Genomic DNA, 12091 nt, shown 5'->3' with positions numbered 1-12091 from the left:
TGGTCTCAGCGGCCGCTCCCAGTCACCAGTCTAGCTGCCGAATTCTGGATTAGTTGTAGTTTTATTAATTTATTAATGGAATAAATATTTTGAGGGCATGGGAAATAAGAATGTATATAAATATTTTAAAAAGTATAAATATGCATTTGAATAATTTTCTATTTTAAAGGATTCTCTTATTCATGCCTTAAAATAGTTCCTCCATTGGAAACGGAGAACCCAGACATCTGTTTCCTGTGAAAAAGGAGATTTCTTTCTCTACTACCACTTTTCCGGTTATGATTTCTACTGCTTAACCCTTGAGAATGGAACACGAGCGCCGCCACCAGCCAATATTTTTCTGTGGTTACACTACAGAAGGTTTTTGACATGAGTCCAGAAGGGTTTCCTCTCACTGTGTGCCGTCTTTAGTACAATAATACATGGCAGTGTCCTCTTCTCTCAGGTTGTTCATCTGCAGGTAGAAGCTGGATCTGTCTTTGGAGGCTGTAAACCGACCTCGGAATGCAGAAGGCTGAGCTTCGTATCCTGGTTTCCTGAACCGAGACAACCCTTCGAACGTCTTTCCGGGTGCCTGCCTGACCCAATCCATGTAAAAAGTTTCCATATCAGCATCCAAACCATTCACAGTGCACTTGATCATTACCGAGTCTCCAGGCCTTTTGATTTCTAGACCAGACTGAGTGAGAGTCATCTGAGAATAGGCTCCTGAAAAGGGGGCATTAAAGCAGGAGGGTGACAGATAAAAATGAATAAAGAAATGCTTCAATTATGACAAGGAGCAGCTGTTCAATTCCCCATCCCCAAATACATTCCGGAACTATTTGCCAATCTCCAGAATATTTTTTTGCCTGTAAAAATGTACAGAGAAGCATACCTCCCAACGCTGATAGAATGAAAAGTAAGTGTAGTAAAGTCATCTTTTTCTCTGTCTCTTCCTCCAGTCCTTTCTTTCTAAATGACTTCTCTGGGAAAAGAATGACGGAAAAGGCCAAGGGTAAAAAGCAAGATGACAGCAGACAGCAGAAAGAGGCTTTATCAAGTGCTCCATGAGACTCTTTGCATACGGTCCCCCATTTAAAAGGCACTGGGCTACTCAGGGGCGTAGTGCCATTCACCAGCACCTTGGGCAGGGGCGGAGTCAGGGGCGGAGCTTCATGCTCCGGCACCGGGGGGGCGGAGAGCAGGCGACGGCATGGCTGTCACGTGTCCCGGGGGCATAACACGCATCCTGGGGGTGTGGCGTGCCACCCACAGGGGTGTGGCATGTGCTCTGGGGGCATGGCACCCAGTGAGGGGGGGAGCTGCAATGGCACCCCACCAGGATTGCCGCTCCCCTGGCCCCCTCTTCCTCTGCCAGTGGGCAGAGTGCGCTTGTCCAGACTTTGCTGCTGACACCGCTGGGTGGACGCTCACAGGCAGGGCATAGGGGGTGAAGAGCAGGGGCGGGATACAGAGGGTGTTCTTCACCCTTTGAACTCACCCAGCCCTCACTGCCGAAGCCAGGCAGGGCACGATAGGGAACTCTGAGGGGAAGGCATGCTGCACGGAGCCACCATGGAGTCCGCCTGCCTCCTCCTCCTCAGCTGTAAGGCACCTGAGGGGGAGGCGGAAGGCAGACGCAAGCCCCACACTGACACTTTGGGCAGCATGGAGCCTGCAGGCGCCTGGGCCACAGCGTCACTCCCAGGAGAGATGAAACAAAATGAAAAAAAATCTTTCCAGCAGCACCTTAGAGACCAACTAAGTTTGTCATTGGTATGAGCTTTCGTGCGCATGCACACTTCTTCAGATACACTGAAACAGAAGTCACGAGACGCTTTATTTTGTTATATTTTATTATTATTATTATTTTATTTTTTATTTATTTTTGTTTATTTATTTTTGTTTCGACTGCATCAGACCAACACAGCTACCTACCTGTTCCCAGGAGAGATGTGTGGCTTAGGCATGCTGCAGGCCAGGGTGGTAAGTGCCACCCCGGCGGTGTGGCACCCAGTGTGCCCTGCTGCCCTGCTCCCTAACTATGCCTCTGTGTAATTGAGAATGTCTATGAAGCTGCAAAAGGCTCCCTTGCCCCTGGTCTCACAGGACCAGGAGAAGTATGAAGCAGGGGGAGCAAAGGCAAGCACACCAGTGTAGTCTCAGATTGCTTGGGAAAGATGCGGGAGAGGATGAGACCTAGGCAGCTGTGATAAAACCTTCAGTCTCCACAACTGCCTCACAGGGGCAAGATCTATCAAAGAATGGTTGCTGAGCTCATTAGGCCTGCCACTCCTGAGCAGATCCTGTTTCTTCTAATAAAGAGTTAGCTTCACTTACTCTGTGTGATTTATTGCTGGCTCACTCTGGCTTGCTTCTGATACCCACCTTCAGTTGCCTTTCTTTAGGAGAAAATAAGTTCCCCTCTCTCTCTGTTTAGCTGCCAGTGGAACAAATATGCTGAATTTTCAATGCCCAGATCCTGTAAATGGTAAAATCTTAAACTAACTTGGGGGGTGGATTTTCAATTCCACTAACATGAAAAAATAGTCAGTGGAATAATAAACATATAGCAGTTGCATAACTTCACAGTTAAGCAGCAGTTAAAGTCTTTCTTTTTTGTGTTTTTAACAGTTACATTTCATTAGTTGATGATTTCTTGACTGATTTAGTACATCAGATGGTTGGAATAGATGGCCTCTATGATTCTATAAGTCAGTCTCAGAATTAGATGCATTTAGGTTAGCTAAAGTACTTAACATGGAAATCCTAGACAGCTGCTTCCTGTAGCAGTATAAGATCTCCTCCTTCTTGTGGTTTCTACCAGGAGGTCAATTTGCTCCATTGCAATATTGTGAAAAATAAGCCCAATCTGCTTGTGTTTGTTTCAATAGATTCCTTTCCACTGAAAGTTTTCTAGCACCACATGCAGTATTCTCCTTTTATCTATATCATATATTCTTCTACCATTATTTTTGTCTGAAATCAACCTCAGTTTCTACAACTGTGCATCTCTGGCACAGAAATAGACAGCTGTGTCTTCTTGCTTGAAGCTGTTCATTTTCAGGTAAAAGCTGGAGCTGTCCTTGGTGGCAGTGAAACAATTTTGGATTGCTGGAGAGTAGCCAGCACCGCTTGAGTAATGGTAAAGGAGGTATCCCAGCCCTTTTCCAGAAGACTGTCAGATCCAGTGCATAGTATAACTGCTGGGAGCAAATCCACTCACAGAACAGATGAGCCTGGTAGATTTTCCAGGCCTTTTCAGTTCTGAGCCTGACTGAGAGAGAACAATCTCCGAACTGGCCCCTGAAGAGAAAAGAAACACAAAGTGTAAAAAATCATATGAATTACAAGCACAGCCTTACTGGCTCAAATGGTTTTGCCCAAGATGGACTAAGTTTACCCTAATGAGTCCTTTGATTATAATGGATCTGCTCTGAGTATGACTGACCTGTTGGAGACCAATCATAATAATTTGCTTCCAGATAATAGATGCAGCTCTAAAAGGAATTGACCTACATGACAATGTACTAATGAACATGAAAAGAATTAAGAACCATAGCATTTTGAATGGTGAAGCTGATGACTTGAAGACACCCTGATATAATCAAACCGGATCTAGGGAATTTATCTGACTATGTTGAAGTCAACCTATTTAAGGAATTGAGAGCTTTGAGCCTTTGCATACGAGCTGGGCAGTCCTGGGGTCATCTGAGATAAAAAGGGATGGAATTCCTTGAATCTGGTAACAGAGTGCTTTGAATGCAGAAGGCCCCATGTTCTACCCTTAGCAGTTTCAGCAAGGGCTGGGAGAGACCCCACTCTAAAAACCTGGAGAGGCATTGCCAGTAAGAATAGTACAGCCTTTCCCAACCTTGCACCCCAGATATTATTGGACTACAACTCCCATAATTCCTGGTCGGCATGCCCAGTGGTCAGAAACAATGGTGTTCTAGTCTAACAACATGTGGGAAAACAAGATTGGTAAAGGCTGCTGTATAGAAAACTGAACCAGGTAGACCAAAACACTCAAATTCAGTATTATTATTATTATTATTATTATTATTATTATTATTACAGTATTATTATTATTTAGTATTTGTACCCATCCCATCTGACTGGGTTGCCCTTGCCACTCTGGGAAGCTCCCTATGCTAATAATAATAATAATAATAATAATAATAATAATAATAATAATAATAATAATAATACCGGTAGATTTATTTATACCTTGTCCACCTGGCTGGGTTTCCTTCACTTCCCCACTGAGTTTGGAATTGAGATCTCTCTCAAACCAGGCACAAAGAGGGCGGGATGAGGTACATTGTCCAGAGAAAGGGGGGGAGGGGAGTGGTCTGGGTACAATCCCAAGGGATGAATAGAGAACTCTGGAGGGCCACACTTGTCCTTATATCATGTGATGAGAGATGCATTATGGAATATAATGCCTGTGATTCTCTGTGAGCAATGGATTTGTTATTCAGGAAACAGATGGGATGATAAACGAGCTTCTTTCCAGATGTTGTTCACAAACCCATGAAGAACAAGGTCATGTTTTTGTATTGTGTCTCAGAAAATTTCTCTCACTGTGCATCCTACACAGCAATACCGGGCAGAATCTTCAGGCTTCAGGCTATTCAGTTGCAGGGACACCTGGCTTTTTGAGGTGTCTCTTGTGATGGTGATGCGGTTTTGGAGTGCACTGTTATAGTTAGTGGTCCCACTGGCCCAGATACCTCCAGTCCACTCCAGGCTCTTTCCCAGGGGCTGACGGATCCAATGCATGTTGTAGCTTGTTAGAGAGAATCCAGACACTGTACACAGCAATTGCAGAGTGTCCCCTGGCCTCTTAAAGCCATCACCAGTCTCTGTGATTGCATTCTGGGGTGAAATATCTGTAATAGAAAGAAATATGAGTGGAAGAAAAATAGGAAATATGTCACAGAGGAAAATGTCAGGTGGCCCACTTGAAGGGGAAAAAGAAGGTCTCTCACATGCAGGGTAGATCAATAGGAAGCTTATCAGAAGGTTTGAGTGCATCACTTTAACAGATGGCAAACACTCTCATAAACTTGAAGTGGATTTCAATTATGCCACAGACATCAAATACTGCACCCTCTACATGTGGCTTCCTTTTAATGAGGAAGAAACCAAGAAATCATTTGCATAATGTCACCTGGGCTGCAAATATGAGCAAAGGGACAAATGAGGACTTAAGCAGTTCTTCTTTGGCGATCATTCATAGCCGAGTAAGATTGTCTTCCATAAACACGGTTTTAACAATGGGTCCGTAAGTGACCGTGGAGGCCAATTCTGGGTCCACACGTCCTTCCACAGTGGGGACATGGGTTTCCAGGAGGAAGTTGATCACGGTGTGGATTTGCCATGCGTGCCTTCCTCCTAGCACGTTTCTCCCTTGCGTCCTGAGATCAAGTTTCTTCAAAGCCCATGACACCTTTGGTAAAGGCTGTTCTCCAACTGGAGCGCTCGCAGGCCAGTGTTTCCCAGTTGTCAGTGTTTATACTACATTTTTTAAAGATTTGCCTTGAGACAGTCTTTAAAACCTCAGGTCTTCATCCTTGGATAAGAACATGGGGGGAATTGTACCTTTTAAATAACAAAGAAGAACCATTGAGTCACTTACATAAATTGAAATCTACCTTTTTCTTACATGCTATAAAGTCCTGATGCAAGGAAAGGTAGGTATATAAAAAGGAGAACTACTGAATGCCAGGATACAAGTTTGGGGCAACACAGATTTAGAGTCAGAAATCATGAAGCAACGTAAGGTATGGAAATATAAGCTGTCAGACATTTGAAATATGGCCTTTAAAGTGAGTTCCAAACTTTCCCTCAATAGTTGATGAAGGGCACAAATGACAAAAGTCTAAGAAAATGAAATTAGTTTAGGACAGTTCAGTCTGGGGTAGGGCAAACTTAGCATCTAGTTTGGTCCTAAACTTGGGGATGTAAAGGGCACTGTCCAGTCAAAGGATTGCATACGGCAGACAGTTAAGTATTTATTGTCAAAGATAACACTTCCAGTCATTTCTACAATTCTAGATATCTCCACATACCAGTCTAGCTTCTTGGCAGCAATACCCAGGCCCACACACTATGGAGCAGTTGTAGCAACAAGGGACCACAGCCCCTCCACCAGTTTATGTACCTTCCACCAACAAACTGCATGCACACAGCCAAAGTCCGTGCCTGCATGGAAAATTCCTCTGCTCATCATTTTCCAATTCCCTCTTGGTTCTGGGAAACAGTGGTGCAGAAGAGGGAGGAGAGGGAAGGAAAGCGCTTGGCAGGGACGTAGCACCTTTTGCCAGTGCCTGGCGTGGGTGCAAAAGCATATGTGGCATGTGGGAGGGGAAATGTGCTTGCAAAGCCCTTGCCACTGCTGGGCGGGCACTTGAGTACTGGGCGGGCGTAGGGTGCAGAGGGTGCTATTCACCCTCCGCTCGCCCAGCCGTCACCCTTGAAGACTGGGTGCTCACATGCCAAGCATGGGTGGGTGGGGCACAGAGGGTTCTTTTCACCTTCTGCATTCACCTTGACTGCTGGAGCCAGGCAGGGCAGAACAGGGAACGCTGCCTCAATTGTGCAGCCCGGTCAATGGGTCCCTCCCCCCCCCACCTTATGCTACTGGCACCTGGCCCTTCACTTTCCTGACATCCCCCTCCCCCTTGTTCTTCCAACCAATCCTGTGCTATAGCCTCAAACTCTGCAGCTTCCCCTGCTTCTGATTTTTGCTTTCTGGCTGGTACAGGTTCCCACAAACCGCTGCCCCCCTTTCCTGAATCAGACCCCCCGACGCCTGGTGCACACTCATCAGTGTCCTGCCAATCCCAGACAGGGGAGGATTAGACATTACTGACATTTTTCTTTACTAAGCAGTACAAGTTGTACCCATAGCTGCCAAGTCTCCCGTTTCTCACAGGAAACCCCCATTTTTAAAGCCGTTTTCTGCTGGCAGCCCAGAATTTTTTAAAACCCCGTAAATCCCCCGGATTTCTTACCAGCCAGGGGAGGCTCCTTCTGCACATGTTTCTGGCGCTGCGGACATTTTGGAAATGGGCAGAGCGGCACAGGAAGTCACTTCTACGCATGTGCTGGCGCTGCTGATCCCGTATTTTTCCTTCCAGGACTTGGCAGCTATGGTTGTAACTCTTTAACAAATGGATTTTGAAAACACATGGAAGAGGTGTGCTGGCAATTCTATTTTTTGCAGTTCAACATTTGTAAACAAAGAAGTCTGTTGAGCGCAGAATGCTACCTGGCATGACATCATGCATATGCTTTTGATAGAGCAGATTATAGACGGCATTGAACCCAGCTGCTGCAAGAAAACATATGAATGACTTATATTTTCGTTTTCAGGAAGCAGAGTTTTTGTACTACCCGTTAGAACATTTAGCTCAATGTGTGGCTTGAACAGAAATACACTGCAGAATCTTCAGGCTTCAGGCTGGTCAGTTGCAGGAACACTTGGTTTTTTTGAGTCGTCTCTTGTGATGGTGATCCGGTTTTGGAGGGCACTGTTATAGTTAGTGCTTCCACCACCCCAGAGAACTCCAGCCCACTCCAGTCCCTTTCCTAGCGGCTGACGGATCCAGTGTACTCCATAGCTTGCTACAGAAAATCCAGACACTGCACAGGTCAGTTGCAATGTTTCTGCTGGTCTCTTCACACCACTGCCAGACTCAGTGAGAGTGATATGTGAAGAAATATCTACATTCATGGGGGAAAGAACATAAAAGAAGGGAAAGAGTCATGAGAAAAGCAGAGCAAAATCATTGGCTCATCTACAGAAATGAAATTGGGGACTTATCTTACATGCTGGAAAGAGCAGTAAGAAAACCATCAAGAATTTCAGTTCCATGATGGATGGCAAGCACTATGAAGACCTGAAGTGGAGCTGAATTATATCAAGGACCTTGAATTCTGAGTCCTCTACCCGTGGCTTCTATTTAATGAAGGACCCGCAACTACGGTAAGTGATTTGCATGATGTCATCCCTGCTACCAATATAAGTAGAGACATGCAGCTGAGACCACATGGAGGAAGAGTGGTGTTTCCACCAAAAGAACAGTAATGCCATTTCCCCACCCAATTTCTGCCTAATAACCAATAAGCAAAGCAGATGCTGCTGCGAATAAAAGACAGCAGCAAATGAAAACGTATCACTTTCAAAACTGCAGCTCATCATCCACTCCATTGTCTTCTAAAACCAACAGTTTGGTCAGCAGAGGAATAATTTGGAGGCGAAAATATTCTAGGCCTGTGCTGAAATTACTCCCTGCAAGTTTATAGACCCCTTTAAAGGCAGAGGGAAAGCATGTTGCAAGTTAGGGGGCGTACACAAGACCACAACCTTTTAGAAGGCAGTAGTATTCAAATAGGCATCCCATTTTAGTTCCTAAGAATTCCACTGGGAATGATTTCCATGAAGTCTGTGTCACAGCAGCAGGGTGGTTGAATGTTCCACTTAACATTCTCCAAAATCCATCCATAGATGTAATTAGGAGGGAGAAGCATGCAGGCCTGGGTGCTGAGAGCCAGGTACATCCTGAGCCAACAGCCAGCATATGCCCCAGAGCCTGATCTTGCTGTGTATTAACCTTTAGCTCTCTGGGAAATAAAGTTATTCAGCAAAATGCCCAAGTACTAGTGTGATGATGCCCGCATTATCTGAATAGGGACCAGATCGAGTGCAATAGAGATGTTGCAATGTGACCCAGAGCAATCTGCGGCTGACCTAACCTGTCTAGTTGTAGAGAATTAATTCTGTTATGGAACAATTGGTGTGGGGCATCATATTATGCTTTTGTGGTTGAGGGAAAACACAGGATGGCATATGGCCTTGCTCACTATTAGAATGTTTTGTTGTTGTCCAATACTCCGAATTGGCAAATAACTATGAACACAACTATTAGCTGTGTTGTAGAAGCATTGTAAAAAACTTCTTGCCCAGCACACTTCCTTCACGAAAGTCAAACCTCGTTTCTAAATGTCCAGGAATTTTTCCTTCTGAAGTTTGCATAACAGTCTGCAGTCTTCTGTGGCAGCGGAAGTCTTATTCAGCTTTCTATGCTCTTGCGTGCCTGAGAAATAAATCACTTTCACTCCTGTGTTCATTAAAACAGAGATTTATTGCTTAAGGCAACTCCAGCCAGGAGAAGACAGGTCCATCTCGGCTGGAACTGTGACACAGACAGACAGAATTAAAACATACGGTGTCATATGTTACAGAACACAACAGCAACAGGTACTACTTCCTGTTTCCTGTTTACATGACACATCACAGACCCCATGATCCAGGACGACTGCTGAGCTATTAACCCTCTCAGCTCACACTCACAGCATATAAATATGGGAATGAAATGGAAGCATTCAGGAAAATATATAAAGAGATAAGGTTAAGGGTTGTCCCCTTCATCCATTAAAAATGTCACCTCCATATAAAAGGGATATCCTAGACAGTTTATTTCTGTGGCAAAATTAGATTTCTCTCTCTGCCTTCTCTTGAAGGTGGTATTAGGCCTTTGGACTCCATTGCCCATCATCATGGAACGTGAGCACCACCAGCAGAATTTTTTTCCTCTGTGTTTACATCGTAGGAGGCTGTTCAGATGACTTTATAGCACAGTAATACCCAACAGAGAATGAAATGTTTCTGTGCAACTGTCACATGAATTAATTCTGTTATGGAACAATTGGTTTGGGGCATCATATTGTGCTTTTGTGGTTGAGTGAAAACACCAGATGAAATACAGCCTTGCTTCCAGATGCTGTCCACAAACCCACGATTGACTTATATCTTGCTTTCAGGAAACAGAGTTTTTGTACTGCCTCTGAGAATGGTTTGCTTACTGTGTCCCTTGAACAGTAATACATGGCAGAGTCTTCAGGCTTCAGGCTAGTCAGTTGCAGGAACACCTGGTTTTTTGAGGTGTCTCTTGTGATGGTGATCCGGTTTTGGAGGGCACTGCTATAGTAGGTGCTTCCATCACTCCAGATACTTCCAGCCCACTCCATTCCCTTTCCTGCTGACTGACGGGACCACTCCACTGCATAACTTGTTAAAGAAAACCCAGACACCGTACAGGTCAGTTGCAGTCTCTCTCCTGGTCTTTTCACGCCACCTCCAGACTCAGTAAGGGTAATCTGTGAGGAAATATCTGTATATGGAGAAGAAAAATGAAACATGAAATGAAATGGAATGACACAGCAAAGCAACGGATTGTCTACGGGAGTGGGGAGAGAATTTTTCTCTTACATTCTGGGACGAACATAAGGAAAATCATCAAGGGTTTCATGATCATTGGCATTATCTCCCAGGACCTGAAGAAGACCTGCATTATATGAAGGACCTTGAATTGCATCCTCTGCAGAGGACTTCTTTTTAATGAAGGCCCTCCAGGATGTAATTTGCATGGTGCCATCAGTGCTGTCATTATAATCGGCAAGCAAAGGCACACATGCAGTAGGTGTGGTTATCATGCCAAGAACAGCAGCTCCACATCTCCCTGCAATTTCAAAGGCCCATTTAAGAACAGAGAAAATTGAGAAATTTCATAATGATACTCATTTCATTATATTCCATTTACAAAAGCACATTCCAAATCTAAAGACTAATATAACATAACAGCAAAGGAAACTCTCTTTTCATAGGTGATATGTGACTGTAAACATTTATTGGGTTGTACATTTGTCTTATCAGTATCTTTAATGTATGCAACACTTTGATCAGCTGCATTAGATGAATAATAATAAAAAAGCAAAGGAAACTGAAATCAGCTATGATGGGGCCTTTAAAAAGAATTACTAGCCCTCACCATTTGCATATCTAGAGAACCAGGAGAAATAAAGTACCAGTGCCTGAGGAAATCAATCTTTAATCACCAACTTTTAGTTCATGTGCATTTCACAAATCTGCTATGCAATAAATTCCATCCGCTTCAGCGGTTTAAATGTGTAAAAACATACATTTAAATACATATTTTGAGACAAAGGTTGAATACGCACAAACACACACATGATTTATTTTAAACTGTTTTATAAACAAAATCATATATATATATGGGAATGAAATGGAAGCATTCAGGAAAATATAGAAATAAATACGTTTATTTTAAGGGTTATCGGAGGGGACGACAGAGGGCGAGTTGGTTGGAAAGTGTTCTCGAAGCTACGAACATGAGTTTGACCAAACTGCGGGAGGCAGTGCAAGACAGGAGTGCCTGGCGTGCTATGGTCCAAGGGGTCACGAAGGGTCGGACACGACTAAACGACTAAACAACAACAACAACAAGCAACATTTTAAGGGTTGTCTTCTTCATCCATTAAAAATATCATCTTCATCTAAAAGGGATCTCATAGACAGTTTCTTTCTGTGGCAAAATTTGATTTCTCTCTCTATTTTCTCCAATGCCCAACATCATGGAGTGTGAGCACCACCAACAGCATTTTTTTTCTCTGTGCTTACGACATAGGGGGCTGTTCCCATGAGTTTATAGCACAGTAATACCCAGCTGGGAATGTAATGTTTCTGTGCAACTGTCACGCTTGGAAAGAAGTGAATCCGAAAGGTATATGGAGCAGACGGCCAAAATTAGCTCTAGCTGTGATTCCTTTTCACTCTTGACATAATTTGAAAACACTTGGAAGAGTTATGCTGACCAATATGTTTCAATTTCCCAACATTTGTAGAGAATTAATTCTGTTAAAGAACTATTTATGTGGCATCATATTGTGCTTTTGTGTTCAAGGGAAAACACAGGGTGAAACATGGCCTTGCTTCCAGCTGCTGCCAACAAACCCATGACTGACTTACATCTTTCAGGAAGCAGAGTTTTTGTACTGCCTCTGAGAAGGTTTTGCTCACTGTGTCCCTTGCACAGTAATACATTGCAGAGTCTTCAGGCTTCAGGCTAGCCAGTTGTAGGAACACCTGGTTTTTGGAGGTGTCTCTTGTGATGGTGATCCGGTTTTGGAGGGCACCACTATAGTAGGTGCTTCCACCACTCCAGATACCTCCAGCCCACTCCAGTCCCTTTCCTAGTGGCTGACGGATCCAGTGTACTCCACTGCTTGTTAAAGAAAA

The sequence above is a fragment of the Zootoca vivipara genome, chromosome 12 (genome assembly GCF_965207765.1).
Source record: "Zootoca vivipara chromosome 12, rZooViv2.hap1.1, whole genome shotgun sequence".
NCBI classification, from domain to species: domain Eukaryota; kingdom Metazoa; phylum Chordata; class Lepidosauria; order Squamata; family Lacertidae; genus Zootoca; species Zootoca vivipara.
The sequence above is the reverse complement of the archived record's forward strand: the minus strand, read 5'-3'. Positions refer to the sequence as shown.